We start from the raw sequence: 21,353 nt of genomic DNA, 5'->3' as shown, positions 1-21,353 counted from the left end.
CCCGCCCCTCTCCCCTCCCGTCCCCCTCCCCTCCCGCCCCCCTCCCACCCCCCCTCCATAATACATCACCATTGTCATGTAGGGAAGGTGTGAATGAAAACGGGGAGGGAGGCAGGATGCTGGACGTAGAGATGAGCCAGGAGCCGTGACTGTGGAGGACGGTGTACTTCCGATCGTACCTCCCATCAGTCTTGCGAGGTAACACAAACATCCTCTGGAAAACTGTTGCTGGGGCACACGTCCAGGCTCGAGGGTTTGTCCTGGGGTGATGACACCAACGACGAGTCCGTGTCCACCGGGTCGGCGAGCGTAAAAGCCTGGAGTGGGGCGCATTGTCTATCCGCTTCTCCTGGTGGCACCAGTGGTCGGCTGCAAATGCCGTGCAGTCCCGTGAGGCTGTGAATCTGGGTGGAGAAAAACAGCAAAATCATGGGCAAATGACATGAAATTTGGTTCTGGTGGCGTTGGATGCTGCGGTGGTTATAGTAAGTGTAGCAGCATCCGTTGGCAGTGGCCACACAGAAGTTCCGCTGGTGTTGGTCCGTCTCGTTGATGGGAGCGATAGGAGGTGAGAAAGAGTTGCAGCACCTGTTCCTGTGTGTGGGTGGTGTGAAGCTCAGCCACCTGTTGTTTGAAAGTGCGAATGAAGCAATGTGCTTCTCTGATGGACTGGGGTGAAACGGAGCATTTGTTAGATGACGAGTGCCATTTCGTTCACAAAACTTAAAAATAAAGTGAAGTGAACTGTGGTCCATTGTCTGACACAAGTACTTCTGGCAAACCTATGCACAGTATGGAGGACAATGCTTGAATTGTGCTACATGATGTGGTAGAAGCCATAGGCACTGCTTCCTAAAAGAGTCTACCACTATAAGCCAACGAGTGTTCCAAAATGGTCCTGCGAAGTCAGTGTGCACTCATTGTCGTGGCGATTGAGTCTTAGGCCAAGTGGTTTTCCATGTATGTGCAACACTGTGACGTGATCTGCCAGTACAGTGCCAGTGCGCTAACTGTTCAGTGTGAACAATTCCCCAATGTCCTCGGGTGGAGCAATCGCAACACATCCTTTTGCAACACTTTGGGAATAAGCAATTGCTATTGTCCACTGTCATTTTGAACTAGAAACACACCCTGTTGACCTGAAAGGTTATGCCAACGTGTAAAATACTGCCACACACCTGAGTTTTGGATACTGTTCAATGAATGAGGCCAAGACATGCAACAAAATCTTTAGATTTGGGTCTGCTTCCATGACCTGTGCAATCTTTTTGTAGTGCAAGGGAAAAGATTCCAGCAATTCAGAGTCCTGCACATTGATTTGGCAAAAAGATGCAGCAAAGGCATCAAAATCAGAGTCTGGGTCGACTGGTTTGTACACAATTTCATACTGATACTGCAAAAGCAACAAAGCCCAATGCTGCAATTTTTTACCAGTGTGTGTAGGAACTGGCTTTGATGGATGAAACAAGGACTGCAAAGGCTGTGATGAGTCACTAGGAAGAACTTGCGACCATACAAATAGTGATGGAATCTTGCTACATCATACATAATAGTGAGAGCCTCTTTCTCTATTTGAGAATAATTGTACTGAACTTGAGTGAGCAACTCTGAGGCAAAAGCAATGGGTCTGTCTTGTGCATCAATGCTGTATGAAAGCACAGTACCGATTCCATAGGGAGAAGTGTTGACTTGCAAAACTACCAACTTTGCAGGATCAAAATGCTTAGTAGCAAGACATTCTTTGAGTTCTGAAATGTATCTTGACAGCCTTTAGTCCACACAAAAGGTACATTTTTCCGATGCAAGTGATGCAGTGGAGCTGTGATCTGAGTGGCATTCAATATGAACCGAATGTAGTGTGTCATCTTGCCTAGTACTGCCTGGAGTTCAGACACGTTGCAAGGAGCAGGCAGGTCATGGATTGCAAGCAGTTGAGATTGCAGGGGGGGGGGGGGGGGGGGGATGCACACCCTGACTGTTTATCACATGACCAAAGTACTGTAGCTCAGTTTGAAAAAAGTCACACTTTTTGTGGCGACACTTGAGTCCTGCTTCTGACAATACTTGAAAAAGTGTACGTAAATTGGCAATGTGTTCTTCTGATGTATAACCTGAGATGACAATATCGTTAAGGTAGTTTGAACAAAATGGCACTTTTGCAGTCAGCTGTTAAAAAATGGCAGGTATGGAAACACTGCCAAAGGGCAAACACAAATACTTGAACAGTCCTAAGTGTCTATTTATGATAAACAATTTCTGTGACTCTTCATCCAATGGAATTTGCAAGTAGGCGTCATGCAAATCTGTCTAAGAAAAGTAACATCTTGCACCAAGCCTGTGCATGAGTTGGACGAGGTAGTGGTTAAGTGTCATATACTGTCCGTAGGTTGACTGTAGACTTGAAGTCAACACAAATGCGGATGTGACCAGAAGGCTTAGGCAACAAAACGTGACAACATGCCCATTGACTAGCTCGAATGGGAGCAATTACAACATTATCTCGCAATTCTTTCAATTCACTGGCTACTTTGCCTCTTAAAATAATTGGAACAGGGCAGGCCCTGAAAAACTTGGGCTGTGCATTGTCTTTCAATGTAACATGTGCTAAAAAGCTATTAGCTTTTCCCATTCCTTCTGAAAATAGTTCAGGAAATTCTTTAACCAAGCTAGTGACACTGCTTTTTGGGTCAAAAGCCAACAATGAAAGTCCAGGCAAATCACAGGCATCTAAACCCAATATGTTGTCACTGTCTCTTGGTTTCAACACAGTAAAATTCACTGTCCCAGTGTGCAAATTTGTAAGTGGCAGGCAAACTACACTGTCAAATCACTGAAATTTGCTGTCCGTTGTAAGCAAAGAGATGCTTTGAATGCATGGGTCGGATCCTATCCTCATTGCCACTGTAGGGTCTTGTACTTTAGGAATCAAGGGAGAGGACATTGTTTGATTGCTGGTATCCTCTTTTTACAACATAAATGCACACATTGATTAACAGGATTCTTTATTTACATGAACAGATAGCTGCTATTTAACTTTAATAGAGTCCATGTGTTGTGATGCAAACACATCCGTAATAGTTCTCCTGCAGACAATCTCAGTAATTTTGCTATAATCTGATGCTATGTACTGCCGTAGCCTGAGATATGAATGCAGTGAATGACACATGCCAAACTGGTGAGTTAGTCTGACAGTGACTGAGTTAGTGTGGCTGAGTGACTGATCCTCTGGTCAGCAGTGGCAGCCTAAATACTTGTGATTGGGAGGGTGTTGGCAGTGTGTTGCTTGTGAGACTGTCTCTGGCCTCGCTCGTGGTAGACGTGCTTAATCGAGTGCCTACTATCGATCTTCGCACTACATCTTTGCCAACCGTGTGCTGGCGACAGCTTACGCCAGCTCAGTGACAACAAGAAGGCACCTTGAGGCTTCATCCGAGGGGAGCTGGAGGTATGCATCCAACAAAACAGTCTCGGAAAAGTAGTGGCTGCCTGACAATTTTGAGAGCAATGCGTCAGGGCATGTGCATTAATCGTGCTGCAGAGGTGAAGCCTACCAGTCAGCTTCTTAACAGTGGCCAATGTTGTAGCCAATTCACTGGATGAAGTAGGCCAAATGACATCGAACGATGCCAGACAGTCTATTTCGGCCTTGACGGAGTCGTGCAACGTGACAGGCACCTGTCGTGCCCAGAAAAAAATGAGGGCGGGCAGTCTCTTTCGTGGTAATGTGGCTCTGAAAACTGGTAGCACAACCTAGTTTAGGGGAAAACAGAACAGAGGGACTCCAGTTATTGATACAGAACTTGATCTGACACTAAATTTATCTCACTGGCAGTGGAGAAACCGAAAGCATTAAATGCATCTCACCCAAACAGGTCTGCAGTATGGGAATGATGCACAACAGGGAAGGTGAGAGGGCAAACAATGGATTTGTAAGAGACAGAGCAGAAGCTGTTAACCAACTTCCGTGAAACCTGTTTGAGGAGAAGGAAGCCCAAGTTCACACACGTTTGTGTGTTTAGTAAAGCCACTTGCATCATTAGTGGTTTATTAAACACATGCAGGTCAATAAACAATTTGTTCTGAGAAACAGCTGTAGTAGAGTTATAGTTTATGTCCATTGATACTACTGTGTCTACCACATTTGAAGAGGAGTTTCACACCAATGCAACGTGGCCTTCCTTTCAACACTTGTTGCAAACCACCCTGTGTTTAGGGCACACGGGATGCTCATACTGGACAAAGTAGTATGAGGAAGACAGAAAGGGTACAGAGCCACTGTTGTGACTCAGCCCGTTGATGCTGTGCTTGTAACCGACACTGCTTCGTGTGATGCTGAGTTGAAGATTGTACTGCTGCCACAGCTTTCTCGTCATCCTGAACTATTGCAGCGTTCCCAACACGGGTTGACTGAGCAGCTTCAGATACCTGTCCTCACACAGCAACAATCTGATCACCTGTGGACTGTGACACTTCAAAGGACTGTGCTATATTGAGCACATCTGTAGGTGTCGGATCCTCACATTTTAGTTCTTTTTCACAGACTTCCCTATCCACTCCCAGACAAATAATAACATCACGTACCACGTGATCAGCGTAGGATTCACAATGGGGTATTAGTGACAAATGTATGATGATGGCTCAGCCTGTGTAATTCTGCAGCTTTGTAAGATTGATCTGTGAATTTCTGACAATGATAAAATTCTACACGTGTTGCAGTGACATGCATTCTGTCACAGTAATACGCTGAGAGAAGCTTGCGCACTTCATTATATGGTAAGCTGGCCGGTTCTTGCAAAGGTGCAAGTTGCCACAACAACTGATATATGCATGGCAAAGGCCAGGAAATGAAGAAAGCCCTACACTGGTTTGCAGCACCCACGCAAAAAACCTGGAAATTTTTGTGTAACTGTGTCTCATATGAGTCCCAATCTGCAGCCGATTCATCATACACCAGAAATAGTGATCATTGCACTGATGGGAGAGTAACGTGCCACAGACATGTAGATGCCATGTGATTAAGAGCAGTGGCAAGAACCTACTGTTGCTCCAAACAAGCTTGCTACTGGGCATTGAGAAACTGGAGTATTTCATCCACCGAGATGTTTGTCAGGTGACTTAGCACTGACACTGAAATGCGGAGAAAATATGACCCTCACTTGTCGCCAAGTTCGTTATAGCAAGAACAAACGCAATATATAGTACTTTATGGAGGAACACCTATTTACAGGTGGCATGTAGCACTGAAAATATTGACTAGACAACAGTAAGACAGCGTGAAGAATAGGCCAAGCATTTGTTTGGAATTACTTAAATATGCTATTTCTCTGATGGCTCACCAGAGTGCAACATGGGGGCAACACAGATGGCCTCTATAAGCAGGCCTGTGAGCTGTATGGACTGCAAGCTCTCAAACTGCAAGCATCACGAGTGAAGGTTCATCTATTTGAATAAAGAATACTGTGGAAAATGTATGGAGGGACCCGATATAATAATGGTAGTTGGAGAGCAAGGATCGATTATGAGTTGGATCTTTTCATGCTGGGAGCTGGTACTGTAAGGCTTATTAAAAATAAAAGAATAGCCTGAATGAAGGACACAAGAACAACAAAAAAATCCTTCCAGTGGAAAGCAACAGGAAGAAGAGTAAAAGGAATACCACAAATATGATGGCTGAATGATATGGGAGAACACCTCAGAGTTCCAGGAATCTGAGGATGGAGAAGGGAGAAGGAAGATGAATGATAAGGTGGAGAGGAAATTGTTAAGGAGGCAATGACCCATGAAGCACTGTGAGCCCACAAGAAGAAGCATGATTTACTGTGCAATTACATATGCACACTGTTGGTTGTACTATATTTATGTTCACCTGCATGTAGAAAATTATTGAGAATCTTTCCTTATGTTCTTGCCAGACTCTGAGAGATTGTCTCAGTGATATTACTCCCAGCTTGCATATCTGCAGGTCTGCAGAACCACTGAAACCTCTTTGTGAGGTAACAGTGACAACTGCTGATCAAAAGTTTTAGTCATTTCGCTATTATCAGTTATTTCTGAATTATTAACATTCATAAAATTGTTATTCACTTTGGTGCAGAATGTAGTTCAAGTTACTCTCCTTGTTCCATTCTGTATCAATTTGATTTTATTACTTGAATTAACACTGGACACATACTTGTCAATCTCTCAAACTTGTAATACTTTCAGGTCCTGAAACCCAAGGTTCTCGCTCGATACTTGTCCACGAATGACAGGGCAATCACAATACGTGCTGTCTGTCTGTCTGAATTTCACATCCTTAGACTCATAGACTATAAGGTAAGCATTGTGTATTGTGGCTTATTCACTAGTTTAAAAATTCAAATATCTGCGTAACATGAGAAGTAAAGGCGACAACTTACCAAGTATTAGAGTTATTGAGTTATTGAATGGCACACAAGACTGAAAACTTTCTAGCTTTTATTTATGTAGTAGGGATGACCTCTACAGCTGTAATTTTTATTGTAATTAATTTTGGTGTTCCCTTACATGAACTTGAGGTCCATCTGTGATACCAGATGATCACATGAATACCAGCTAACCATTATACATCTCTCAGAGGATATAATGCGTCAATACACACTATGCTGAAGTTGCATTCCTGTTTGTGGTGAGAACAGTGACAGCAAATCGACTAAGCTGTTCTGTCTAGTTGATGTGTTCCACTACACCATTTTCACATCTCTCTGTGATACTAGTTGATCATACAGATGCCGGGTAATAAATAACTGTCTTAGAGGGTACACAAAATTGATAAATGGGAAAGCAACTTCAGCGTAGTGGATATCAACTTATTATATGATGTATAAGATCTACAAGGGCTACTTTTTTTTCAAGGTCCAGTCATTTGTGAAATGGAACCACTGTGAAAAACAAAAATGTTTATTTGCAATGTTTAGAGCATGGTACCAACTTTCCAATACCCTTGTCATAGAAGGCAGCTACGTGTTCTTTCAGCCATTTCTCTATGGTAGTATGCAGTTCATTGTCTGTGCCAAAATGCTGTCCCCATAGGCAGTGATTCATGTGAGGAAAGAGATGAAAATCAGAGGGAACAAAGTCCATGCAATATGATGTGCCATCAAACAATTCCCATCTAAAATGCTGCAGGAGCATCTTTGTTGTAGTTGCAGTGTGTGGCCAGCTTTTTGATGGGGATTGTTTGATCAGCCCCCGTACAACCTGGACTTCACTCCCTCTGATTTTCATCCCTTTGCTCACGCGAAATGCTGACTACGAGAACAGCATTTTGACACAGATAACGAGCTGCGGGCCAGCAGAGAGAAATACCTGAAAGCACAGGTGGCTGCCTTCTGTGATGACAGTATTGGAAAGTTAAACCACACTATGACAAATGTCTAAGCTGGAGCAGTGGCTATATAGAGAAATAACTGGCATGTTGCAAATAAAACATTTTGACTTTCATTGTTGTTTCTACAGAGGGGTCCAAAAAAATGTATCCACTGGTTAAAAGTCCATAACTGGCAAACTAATTGATGGAGTTGTCTCATTTTTGGTGAAAGTGTAGCTTAAAGTCCAACTTAAAGATGTCACTGTAGGTGTTTGAAATGGTCACCATTAACATCCACACACAAACGATGTCACCAAACTGCAGCATGAACTACTGACTGCAAAGTGTTCAGTTGGTTATTTGCACACGAATGTACGACGGATTCTCGAAGTTCATCCAATGTGCATGGCTTTTATCGATAAACAACATCCTTTAGTGTTCCCCACAGGTAAAAGTACAGAGGAGTTAGGTCTGGGGAACATGGTGGATACTCCACAGCACCTCTACGGCCTATCCACCTTCCTGGTAGATTTTCGTCGAGATACGCCCTAACACGATTTTGGTAGTGGCCTGGGGCACCGTCTTGTTGAAAGTAAACTCTTCTGTCTCCATACAAGTCTTGGATGGCAGCTAAAATAGATGTCTGAACCTTCTGAATGTTCACCTCACCGGTAACTGTGCCGTCAAAGAAGAGTGGCCCAATCGAGTCCGGTAAGACAACCCACACCACACATTTACTCCTGGAAAATTCACGGCTTTGTTTACATGGATGTTCGGATTTTTGGCAGCCCAGTAGATGCAACTGTGGTGATTTACTGTACCATTGAGTTTGAACTGTGCCTCATCAGACCACACAATCATCTCTGCAAACTCTTCATTGTTGCACACCTTGTTAGTAAACCACTCGCAGTACTCCATTCTACGATCCTGAACGTCCTCGTCCATTGCGTGTAGCAATCGTAGGATGTAGCACTTCCACTTTGCTGTCTTCAAAATTTGGTGAACACTTGAGCGACTTACTCTAGTTTCATGGGCACACTGTCTCACAGACGTCTGTGGTGAGCGAGTGAATTGTTGTAACACATACATCCTTCCTGCTTGTTTTCAAACTTAGTTCAACATGCTCTTGTGAGTGGCGCCATCACAGCATGTCTTCAAGGTGGCTGCTACACTTGACATTCATCAAAAGCAACGTGCTGTCATAGAATTCCTCTGCTGTGAAAACGAGACAGTGGGAAACATCCACAAGAGGATGAAAAAGGTGTATGGAGATGCTGTCGATCGCAGTACAGTTAGTCGGTGGGCAAGCAGGTTACGTGATGAAAGCGGGCACGGCAGTATTGAGGATTGTCCTCGCAACAGCAGGCTTCATGCTGCACACACTCCAAACAATGTGCAGAGTGTTAACGAATTGATGACTGCTGACAGATGCATCACAGTGAACGAATTGTCACGCTACGTTGGGAGAGGGGAAGGAAGTGTTTGCAGAATACTGAAAGTGTTGGCGTTAAAAAAGGTTTGTGCCAGGTGGATTCCCAGGATGTTGACAGTGGCTCACAAAGAAACGAAGAAAACGGTATGCAGCAAACTTTTGGAACAGTACGAGAATGATGGAGATGAATTTCTTGGAAGAATTGTGAGAGGTGATGAAACATGGCTCCATCATTTTTCACCATAGATGAAGACGCAATCAGTGGAGTGGTATCATGCAAATTCACCCAAGAAAAAAAATTCAAAACCACACCTTCTGCTGGAAAAGTTATGGCTACAGTGTTTTTCGATTCCGATGGACTCTTGCTTGTGAACATTGTGCCAAGTGGAACCACCATAAATTCTGATGCATATATGATAACACTGAAGAAACTTCAAGCTTGACTTAGTCGTGTTCGACCATATTGGCAAAAGCAGGATGTTTTGCTGTTGCATGACAATGCACAGCCACATGTCAGTCAAAAAACCGTGGAAGCGATCACAAAACTCGGATGGACAACACTGAAACACCCGCCTTACAGTCCTGACCTGGCTCCATGTGATTATCATACCTATGGGAAAGTGAAAGACTCTCTTCATGAAACAAGGTTTGAAGATGATGACTCCCTTGTGCACGCTGCCAAACAGTGGCTCTAACAGGTTGGTCCAGAATTTTGCTGTGCGGGTATATGGGTACTGGTTCCAAGATGGTGTAAGGCAGTTGAGAGGGATGGAAATTATGTGGAGAAATGAAAATATTGTTCCTAAAGGATGTATCTACACACTGTAAAGCTTTCAGACATGTAGAATAAAAGATGGATTTTTAAAAAAATAGTGTTTATTTCTTTTGGAGTGACCCTCGTACAAGTTAAATACTTTGAAATTGAAGGTGTTGGGAACTAACACAAATTTCCATTTTCAAGACGGGTAAAATCGGTAAGACATTAAAGAAACTCAGCTGTAGATATCACATGTTCACAGTAAAAGACCTTCTTCACTTTCAAATTACAAGATGGTGCATGACCGACGAAATATGGTTTTACTGTCCACATGTTTTATTCAATGTGAAATTCAGTACCAGAAGAAATATTTACAAGTGCTATGAAAACACAGCCTCATGTCTAACAACAGCAACAACAAAAACTGTAGAAAATTTCAGAAACTGATTATTGTGGTCTCTAGTGCACATTCCTCAATGTGATTCTAAAATCAGTCACTAGGTTGAAGTACCAACCAAAAAACTTTGTGTGTTCCTAGGTACACTGTCCTCTAGGTACAACACTCTTCCCTTACTCCAAATTGATTGAATGATATTAAATCACTGAATGATTATACTAAAATTATTAAAAATGAAGAGTTATTGACAGTAAACCAGGAACTAAGATGAGGGTGTGGTTCTCACCAATCCTTTTTGGTGTGTATAATGACAAAGTTTTAAAAGAATGGAATTCTAAAAACACAAGGAGGATGAAACTGGAAAGAAACACTACATTAGTTTTGGTCAAGTAGGTTCTCTTCCAGCAAACATGTGGTTAAACTAAATAACATTTCGCAAACTCATCAAATGGTTATATCTGTAAATAAAACAGAAGTAATGACAATGGAAGGGACATAAATGAGAAGAACAAAAATATTGATAAACAATAAGATAGTAGTACAGATAAATTCCTGTAAATATCTTGGAACAGATATATCAATATACAAAACTGAATCAGATGTGGCTTAAAATATACAGAATATGATGCTATAAATCATTGTATAAGGAGGTACTTTGGCAGAACTATGAGGAAGGAAATAACACTAAGACTGCACAATGCAGTGACTAAGGCTTCTTGTATGTGTATTAGAAAAAATTGGATTCCAAGAAAAGTAGAGGAACAAAGAAATGAAGCAGATGAGGTAAGGTTTCCAAGGTCATTTTTTGGACTGCCTTTAAGAGACAAGAGGGAGAACTTAAGACATAAGGCTGCATCTAGATGTATATACGACAATAACAGAAGAGATCAGGCAAGAAAAAATATGGTATGGCCACATCAAAAGGATGCCACTTGAGTGCCTGCGCGCCATGGCAAGCATTACTTTCAACTAAACTGAAGTATGGGATATAGGACAGCCAATGAAGTGATGGAGACAATTGAAAACATCTTTGATTTTTGAATGGGCTCACACCCACTATTTGAAATGGAAGAAGAAGTATGAAACTGTTGCAAATTAGAATCAGTAAAGGAAACAGAGAAGATACAAGGGAGAGCAACATGTTTTGTCACATGTTCATTCAGTAAGTGTGAGAGCATCACCAAGATGCCATTCCAAGTAAATTTGCAGATGCTACAAGTGCACTGAGGAGAGGTCTACTACCAAAATGCTGAGAAAGCACAGTCTACAGCTGCATCTATATCTATATACATACTCCATAAGTCTCTGTTCTGTTTCGCTCACAAATAGAGCATGAGCCCTAGTTTCTCATATCTTATCTTGATGGACCTTACGCAAAATGTACATTGGTGGCAGTATAATCTTTCTGCAGTCAGCTTCAAAAGTTGGGTCACTAAATTTTCTCAACAGTGTTCCCCGTAAAGAACGTCGCCTTCCCTCCAGTGATTCCCATTTGAGTTCTCGAAGGATCTCCGTAACACTTGCTTGTTCTTCAAAACTACCGGTAATAAATCTAGCAGCATGGCTCTTAATTGCTTCGATATGCTCCTTCAATCTATCCTGGTATGGATCCTAAACACAAGAGCAGTACTTAAGAATAGGTCTTACTATCATCCTATGTGCAATCTTCTTTACAGATGAACCACACTTTCCTAAAATTCTCTCAATAAATTGAAGTTGACCATTCACCTTCCCTACCACAGTGCTCACATGCTCGATCCATTTGTATCACTTTGCAATGTTTTGTTCAGATACTTAAACACACGACAATATTGAGCAGGTTGCTTCCGATGCTCTATCTGAACTTTACAGTTTTGTTTTTCCTGCTCGTCCACATTAACTTACATTTTCCCACATTTAGAGCTAGCTGCCATTCATCACACCGACCAGAAATTTTGCCTAAATCATCTTGTATCCTCCTACAGGACCTTCCTGTATGCCATAGTATCATCAACAAACAACTGCAGATTGCTGCCTACCCTGTCTGCCAGATCATTTATGTACATAAAAAATAATATTGGTCCTATCACACTTCTCTGGAGCAATACTGATGATACCTTTGTCTCTGATGAACACCCGCCACTGAGGACAACGCATTGGGTTCTGTTACTTACGAAGTCTTCACATATCTTATGAAGTCTTACATAGCTGGGAACCCATTCCATATGCTCATACCTTCATTAACAGTCTCCAGTGGGGCACTGTGTCAAATACTTGTCAGAAACTTAGAAATATGGAATCAGTTTATTGCACTTAATCCATTGTTCACAGTACATCATGTAAGAAAAGGGCAAACTGAGTTTAACATAAGCAAAGCTTTCTAAAACCATGCTGATTTATGGACTTAAAGCTTTTTGGTCTCAAGGAAATTTATTGTATTTAGAATATGTTCAAGAATTCTGAAGCAGACTAATGTTAAGGATAGTGCCTGTAATTTTGGGGGTCTGTTCTTTTACCCTTCTTATACAGGGTGGTCCATTGATCATGACCATGCCAAATATCTCACAAAGTAAGCATCAAACGAAAAAACTACAAAGAATGAAACTTGTCTAGCTTGAAGCGGGAAACCAAATAGTGCTATGGTTGGCCTGCTAGATGGCGCTGCCATAGGTCAAACGGATATCAACTGCGTTTTTTTAAATAGGAACCCCAATTTTTTACTACATATTCGTGTAGTACATAAAGAAATATGAATGTTTTAGTTGGACCACTTTTTTTGCTTTGTGATAGATGGGGCTTTAATAGTCACAAACATATGGCTCACAATTTTAGATGAACAGTTGGTAACAGGTAGGTTTATTAAATTAAAATACAGAACGTAGATACGTTTGAACATTTTATTTCAGTTGTTCCAATGTGATACATGTACCTTTGTGAACTTATCATTTCTGAGAGCGCATGCTGTTACAGCGTGATTACCTCTAAATACCATATTAACGTGCGGGCCATGGTATGGTGCTTCGATGACCAATCCACCTGTCATGAAATATGTTATTCAATACCGCTTCAACCGCACGTGAGCTATGTGCCAGACATCCATCATGTTGGAAGTACATCGCCATTCTGTCATGCAGGGAAACATCTTGCAGTAACATCAGTGGAACATTATGTAGGAATTCAGCATACATTGCACCATTTAGATTGCCTTCAATAAAATGGGGGCCAATTATCCTTCCTTTCATAATGCCGTACCATACATTAACCCGCCAAGGTCGCTGATGTTCCACTTGTCGCAGCCATCATGGATTTTGGGTTGGTGCATAGAAATATGGTATGGGTGCAATCGATGTTGATGTAGCATTCTCAACACTGACTTTTTGAGATTCCAGATTCTCGTGCAATTTGTCTGCTACTGATGTGTGGGTTAGCCACGACAGCAGCTAAAAAACCTACTTGGGCATCGTCATTTGTTGCAGGTCATGGTTGACGTTTCACACGTGGCTGAACAGTTACTGTTTCCTTAAATAACGTAACTATCCAGCGAATGGTCTGGACACTTGGACGATGTCATCCAGGATACCGAGCAGCATACATAGCACACCCGTTGGGCATTTTGATCACAATAGCCATACATCAACACGATATCGACCTTTTCCACAATTGGTAAATGGTCCATTTTAACACGGGTAATGTATCACAAAGCAAATAGTCTGCACTGGCGGAATGTTACATGATACCATGTACTTATACGTTTGTGACTATTACAGCGCCATCTATCACAAAGTGAAAAAAGTGGTCCAACTAAAACCATTCATATTTCTTTACATACTACATGAATATGTAATAAAAAATGGGGGCTCCTATTTAAAAAAAATGCGGTTGATATCCATTTGACCTATGGCAGCGCCATCTAGCGGGCCAACCATAGTGCCCTCTGGTTTCCCCCTTCAAGCTAGATGAGTTTTGTTCTTTTTAGTTTTCTCGTTTGATGCTTATTTCGTGAGATATTTGGCCTGGTCACTATCAATGGACCACCCTGTATACAGGAGTCACCTGCACTTTTTACGGTCACTTGGGACTTTGTGCTGGAGAAGAGATTCATAATAAATGCAGACTAAGTACGGGTCCAGTGACATAAACTACCCTTTGTAAAACCAAACTGGGATTCCATCCAGACCTGGTGAGTTATTTTATTTTCAACTCTGTCAGTTGTTTCTGTACTCCACGGATACTTATTACTATGTCTTCAATATGGGAATCTATGCGATGTTCGAACTATGGTACATTTGTACGATTCTCCTGCAAACTTTGGATTTTGTCTTGCTGTCTTCTACTGCCACACTAGACTGGTCAGTGAGTCACTGGATGGAAGCCTTAGACACACATCATGATTTTACATAGGATCTCTCGTTCTCAGCCAGATCTTTTGGTAAGGTATGGCAGTTGTAGTTGTTGTGTGCTTCACACATAGATCTTTTCACAGATGCACGAATCTCTGCTACCCCTTGCCTATCTTCATTTCCGCATTCTCTTTCGAACTGAGAGTGCAATAGCCTTTGCTTCCTCAGGATTTTCCAGATTTCAGTGTTAAACCACACTGGGTCTTTTCCACACTTAACCCACTTACCAGGCACATAATTCCCCAGAGCATGATTTTCAATCTGTGTAAACTTTGTCCATCATTCCTCTGTGTCCATCATATCAGAATTAAATGATGCCAGTTCATTGTCTGAGTGAGATGCTAACAGCTGCTTACCTGCTCTTTCTAGCAGAAACACTCTCTTAGCCTTTTTCACTGATTTATTAACTTTTTTAATCATAGCTGCTATAATGACACCATGATCGCAAATCCCCGTTCCTATACTGACATTGTCTATGCTGACATTGTTGTGAAGGTCCAACATATTTGTAGCTGCCAGGTCTAAGATATTCCCATTATGTTTGGGCTGCTGAGCTAGCTGCCCAAGGCACTTTTCAGAAAATGTGTTCAGAAGTATTTCGTGTGACTGTCTGTCTGTACACCCCACTGTGAATCCATAATCATCCCAGTCTATACTCTGTACATTAAAGTCGCCGCCAACAAATTTTGCAAGATCTGGGTATTTATGCACTGCTGATGACAGGATTTCTTTGACTGACTCTAGAACTGTCACTACAGAATCGAATGACCAGTAAAAACATCCAACAATTAACATGGTTTCACCAACATCTGTTACATGCAACTAGGCAACTTCACTGCCACACTCAATTTTGACCTCAATAGAGACAATATTTTTGTCAACTGCACTGAACACTTCCCCTCCTATGGCATCTAATCTGTATTTCTGATATACATTTCATGACTCGCTAAATATCTCAGAGCCTTATATTTTGGGTTCCAGCTCTCTGTCCTAAGGATAATTTGAGCACAAGGACATTCCTGGAGGGCCGTAAATTCTGAAACTTTGTTATGAATACTTTGACAATTTATTTATAAAATTTTGACAGTTGAACTGTCTTTAGTCTGAATGCAATCTGACTTCTCTTTCTTCATATGGAGTGCTGAGTGTTCATCAGAGTACATCAAATTACCGCCTATCCTATAAAACCCCCATATGCACTCCACAAGTACTCTGCTACCCAGGTAGCTGCTTTCTTTGTGTAGTGCGCACCTGATGTGTCAGAGGGGTCCTACAATTCCCCACCCGATAATGCAGACCCAGAAATCTGCAGCCATGACTTGATGAAGCCTTTGGTTGAGACTCTTCACCTGACTCAAACCAAAGGACCCCAATCAACTCTGGGAACAATGCTGCAAATTTCAAGCTCTGCTTGCACCCTGCATGCAAGGCCAGCACCCTTCACCATCTCCATCAGCTTCCTGTATGAAGTGAGGACAATCTCAGAACCCATGCAACAGGCATTGTCAGTGCTGATGTGAGCCACAATGTGCAAACGACTGCATCCTATATGCTCGATAACTGCAGGGAAGTCCATCCCTGGTAGCCGAGTGGTTAGCACAGTGGAATGTCATACCTAACGGCCTGGGTTCGATTCCTGGCTGGGCCGGAGATTTTCTTCGCTCAGGGACTGGGTGTTGTGTTGTCCTTACTATCATCATTTCATCCCCACTGACACGCGAGTCACCGAAGTGGCGTCAACTCGAAAGACTTGCACCAGGCGAACGGTCTACCTGATGGGGGGCCCTAGCCACATGGCATTTACACTTATTTTTACTGCAGAGAAGGCCTCCTCCATATCCCGGACGAGTCCCTCCGCAGACATACTGAGTGCACATTGGTTGTCTTTCCAGTCCTGAACCTTATTTTCCTAAGGGGCTCCATAATGCACCTAACGTTGGAGATGCCAATAACTAGAAAACCACTACTCATGTGTACCTGCTCAGACTCTGTTGAAGAAACAGCTGGCTGTTCACTCACAGGGTGAATAAGCAAGGCCAGCCAGCCAGCCTCCACACTGGCCCTCTGCCTCGAGTGAAGCAAACACTTTACCACTGCCACTCACCCTGCTGCGAGGATGGATCCATCGTGTCAGATGCACTATAAAGTATCTCGACAGCAGAGCCCGTGGACAAAACGAGTGACACCTCGACATGCCAAATTCTCCAGCACTGTTACACCCTTAGGCATCAGCCTGAAGGAGGCTGACTGTAGCCGAAAGTGCGTTCAGCAGTCCTTGAACTGTGGCCAGGTTCTCTTGCATCCACACACACAGCATCCACACATTCTACCTATCCTAGCAAGACTAACTGAACAAGTAAACTATAAAAGTAGACAGAAGCCTAGATATGCAACTTGCTACCCTCCTGATGTGTCTCCAATCCACACTGATGCCTCTGCGACTGAGTATTCATAAGAAATGAAAACCACTACAGACTACTTGAATTTCCACTCACAATTAGAAACGCTAGATTAAACATCTTAAACAGAAAAAAAAAAAACATGCAAGAAATTTAAGAAATGTACTACTAGGAAAACACAGTAAAGTTAAATAGATAACTAGCTGTTCTGGAGATGTGAAAGGGCAACAGTTGAGGGCCTGACTAACTCGATTACTAAATGAGTGGACACCATAAAAGAAGATTGTATACATGGAAGAATCCTGGAGATACTAGAAGGTATCAGATAGATTATATAATGGTAAGACAGAGATTTAGGAACCAGGTTTTAAATTGTAAGACATATCCAGGGGCAGATGTGGACTCTGACCACAATCTATTGGTTATGAACTGTAGATTAAAACTGAAGAAACTGCAAAAAGGTGGGAATTTAAGGAGATGGGACCTGGATAAACTGACTAAACCAGAGGTTGTACAGAGTTTCAGGGAGAGCATAAGGGAAAAATTGACAGGAATGGGGGAAAGAAATACAGTAGAAGAAGAATGGGTAGCTTTGAGGGATGAAGTAGTGAAGGCAGCAGAGGATCAAGTAGGTAAAAAGACGAGGGCTAATAGAAATCCTTGGGTAACAGAAGAAATATTGAATTTAATTGATGAAAGGAGAAAATATAAAAATGCAGTAAATGAAGCAGGCAAAAAGGAATACAAACGTCTCAAAAATAGATTGACAGGAAGTGCAAAATGGCTAAGCAGGGATGGCTAGAGGACAAATGTAAGGATGTAGAGGCTTATCTCACTAAGGGTAAGATAGATACTGCCTACAGGAAAATTAAAGAGACCTTTGGAGATAAGAGAACCACTTGTATGAACATCAAGAGCTCTGATGGAAACCCAGTTCTAAGCAAAGAAGGGAAAGCAGAAAGGTGGAAGGAGTATATAGAGGGTCTATACAAGGACGATGTACTTGAGGACAATATTATGGAAATGGAAGAGGATGTAGATGAAGATGAAATGGGAGATACGATACTGCGTGAAGAGTTTGACAGAGCACTGAAAGACCTGAGTCGAAACAAGGCCCCCGGAGTAGACAACATTCCATTGGAACTACTGACGGCCTTGGGAGAGCCAGTCCTGACAAAACTCAACCATCTGGTGAGCAAGATGTATGAGACAGGCGAAATACCCTCAGACTTCAAGAAGAATATAATAATTCCAATCCCAAAGAAAGCAGGTGTTGGCAGATGTGAAAATTATCGAACTATCAGTTTAATAAGTCACGGCTGCAAAACACTAACGCGAATTCTTTACAGACGAATGGAAAAACTGGTAGAAGCCAACCTCAGGGAAGATCAGTTTGGATTCCGCAGAAATTTTGGAACACGTGAGGCAAAGTAGATTAAGGAAAGGCAAACCTACATTTCTAGCATTTGTAGACTTAGAGAAAGCTTTTGACAATGTTGACTGGAATACTCTCTTTCAAATTCTAAAGGTGGCAGGGGTAAAATACAGGGAGCAAAAGGCTATTTACAATTTGTACAGAAACCAGATGGCAGTTATAAGAGTTGAGGGACATGAAAGGGAAACAGCGGTTGGGAAGGGAGTGAGACAGGGTTGTAGCCTGTCCCTGATGTTATTCAATCTGTATATTGAGCAAGCAGTAAAGGAAACAAAAGAAAAATTTGGAGTAGGTATTAAAGTCCGTGGAGAAGAAATAAAAATGTTGAGGTTTGCCGATGACATTGTAATTCTGTCAGATACAGCAAAGGACTTGGAAGAGCAGTTGAACGGAATGGACAGTGTCTTGAAAGGAGGATATAAGATGAACACCAACAAGATTGACGGAATGTAGTCGAATTAAATCGGGTGATGCTGCAGGAATTAGATTAGGAAATGAGACACATAAAGTAGTAAAGGAGTTTTGCTATTTGGGGAGCAAAATAATTGATGATGGTTGAAGTGGAGAGAATATAAAATGTAGACTGGCAATGGCGAGGAAAGTGTTTCTGAAGAAGAGAAATTTGTTAACATCAAGTATAGATTTAAGTGTCAGGCAGTCGTTTTTGAAAGTATTTGTATGGAGTGTAGCCTTGTATGGAAGTGAAATGTAGATGACATATAGTTTAGACAAGAAGAGAATAGAAGCTTTCAAAATGTGGTGCTACAGAAGAATGCTGAAGATTAGATGGATAGATCACATAACTAATGAGGAGGTATTGAATAGAATTGGGGAGAAGAGGAGTTTGTGGCACAACTTGATAAGAAGAAGGAACCGGTTGGTAGGACATGTTCTGAGGCATCAAGGGATCACAAATTTAGCGTTGGAGGGCAGCGTGGAGGGTAAATATCGTAGAGGGAGACCAAGAGATGAATACACTAAGAAGATTCAGAAGGATGTAGGTTGCAGTAAGTACTGGGAGATGAAGAAGCTTGCACGGGATAGAGTAGCATGGAGAGCTGCATCAAACCAGTCTCAGGACTGAGGACAACAACAACAACAACAACAACAACTTGTCTTCAAAACGAAACAAATGACCAACTACTGCACTACAGACCACTTGAATTTACACTTACAATTACAAAACATGGGATTAAACCTTTTAAATGGAAAAATATACTTGAAATTTAAGAAATATACTACTAGTAAAATACAGGAAAAGGTAAATATGTAACTTGCCATTCTGGAAATGTGAACAGGTGACATCTGAGGCTCTCACTGACTGGTTTACTAAACGAATGGAGACTTGTCATCAAAACGTTATGGGAAGAGTTATGAAATATCTGACTTCCCTTAGATAAAACTCATGAAACATTTGTGCTGGGCAACCAGGGAAGTTCATGCACATAAGGTGGCTTGTAGACACTATCTTATAGTGTTACTGACCTGACTCTCATCAGTAGCACAAAGTCTGGTCACCATGAAACTGAAAGTCTAAATGATTGTAGGATGGTGTTTGCTCAAGAGAGTGCACTGCACCACAGTTAGAACTGCATGAACACAGATTTATGCCTTGCAGAATTAAATTTTAGAGACAGGCCATCTTATGTTCTACAAAAATCTATCAGCTGATAGAACGAGGCCAGAACCTGCATTTACCTACCAACAGCTCAGTGGTGAAGTGGTACTAGGCACAAAATGCAGTTCACATATACACAAAAATGCACTGTTCACACACTATTTCATACTAACTTCTCAGAGAAAAATATACTATGTTAGTTCAGTTAAGTCACTCCATACTGAGAATCATCATTTTCAACAGTAGATTGCTCCAAAGACAGTGACACACATTTTCTTGTTTATTAAGACAAAGTTCAGTTAAAATGTTCATTCATCAAACATACAGAAATCACTTGGAAGTTATTAAACATTAATGTTATCGAGTTTTGCAAACATGGGTGCTTGGACACACTTAAAAAATGGGAGGCGGGGACAGAGATGCACCATGAAGGAGCGAATTATTGCAATGAGAAGGAAATAAGTAAATGTGATGTACCTGAACAGACAAACAAATGTTTTCAATCTCAGAAAAAAATTGATGATTTACTCAAGAGAAACAGCTCTTCACAAATTGAGCAAGTCAATAATGCATTGGTCCATCTCTGGCCCCTATGCAAGCTGTTATTCAACTTGGCATCAATTGATAGAGTTGTTGGATATCCTCTGGAGGGATAGCGTGCCAAATTCTATCCATTTGGCACAGTAGATCATCAGAATCCCGAGCTGGTTGGAGGGCCCTGCCCAAAATGGTCCAAATGCTTCAGTTGGGAGAGATCTGGCAACCTTGCTGGCAAGCATGAACACAAATAGTAGAAACCCTCATCGTGTGCAGCTAGGCATTATCTTGCTGAATGTAAGCCCAGGACGGATTGCCATTGATGGTAGCAAAACAGGGTGTACAATTACACCGATATATTGCCGTACTGTAAGGGTACCGCAAATGACGACCGAAGGGGTTCTGCTATGAAGTGAAGTGACACCCAGACCATCACTCCTGACTATCAGGCCGTAAGGTAAGCAACAGTTAGGTTGGTAACGTATCTCTGTCTGGGGCAGCTCCAGACTCATCTTCACTGGTCACTGAGGTTCAATTCAAAGCAAGACTCATTGCTGAAGACAATTCTACTCCAGTCAATGAGATTACAGGCTTAAGACATGTCTGGAGATGCCCCAGACAGTGGAGGGTACCAACCTGTCACCCACCATGTGGCTCAACAACTAGGAGTGACGATCTGGGATACCATTTCTTTTCATAGCAGGACCCCTTAGGTCGTCATCTGCGGCACCTTTAAAGCACAGCAGTTCGTCGGCAATATTCTGTGCTCTGTTTTGTTACCCTTGATGGCAAGACATCTTGGACTTACATTTCAGCTACATAATGCCTGGCCGTACACAGTGATAGCTTAGAAACTATTGTCTTCGTGCTTGGCAAACACTACCTTGGCCAGCAAGGTCACAGGATGTCTCCCCAACTGAGAACACTTGGAGCATTTTGGACAGGACCCTCCAACCATGATCTAAGCTGCCAATCTGACATGATATCCCTCAGGAGAACATCTGACAACCCAATCAATCAATGCCAAACCAAATAACTGCTTGTGCAAGGGACAGAGGTGGAGCAAACCATT

Source organism: Schistocerca piceifrons, chromosome 11 (genome assembly GCF_021461385.2).
Source record: "Schistocerca piceifrons isolate TAMUIC-IGC-003096 chromosome 11, iqSchPice1.1, whole genome shotgun sequence".
Lineage (NCBI taxonomy): Eukaryota > Metazoa > Arthropoda > Insecta > Orthoptera > Acrididae > Schistocerca > Schistocerca piceifrons.
The sequence above is the reverse complement of the archived record's forward strand: the minus strand, read 5'-3'. Positions refer to the sequence as shown.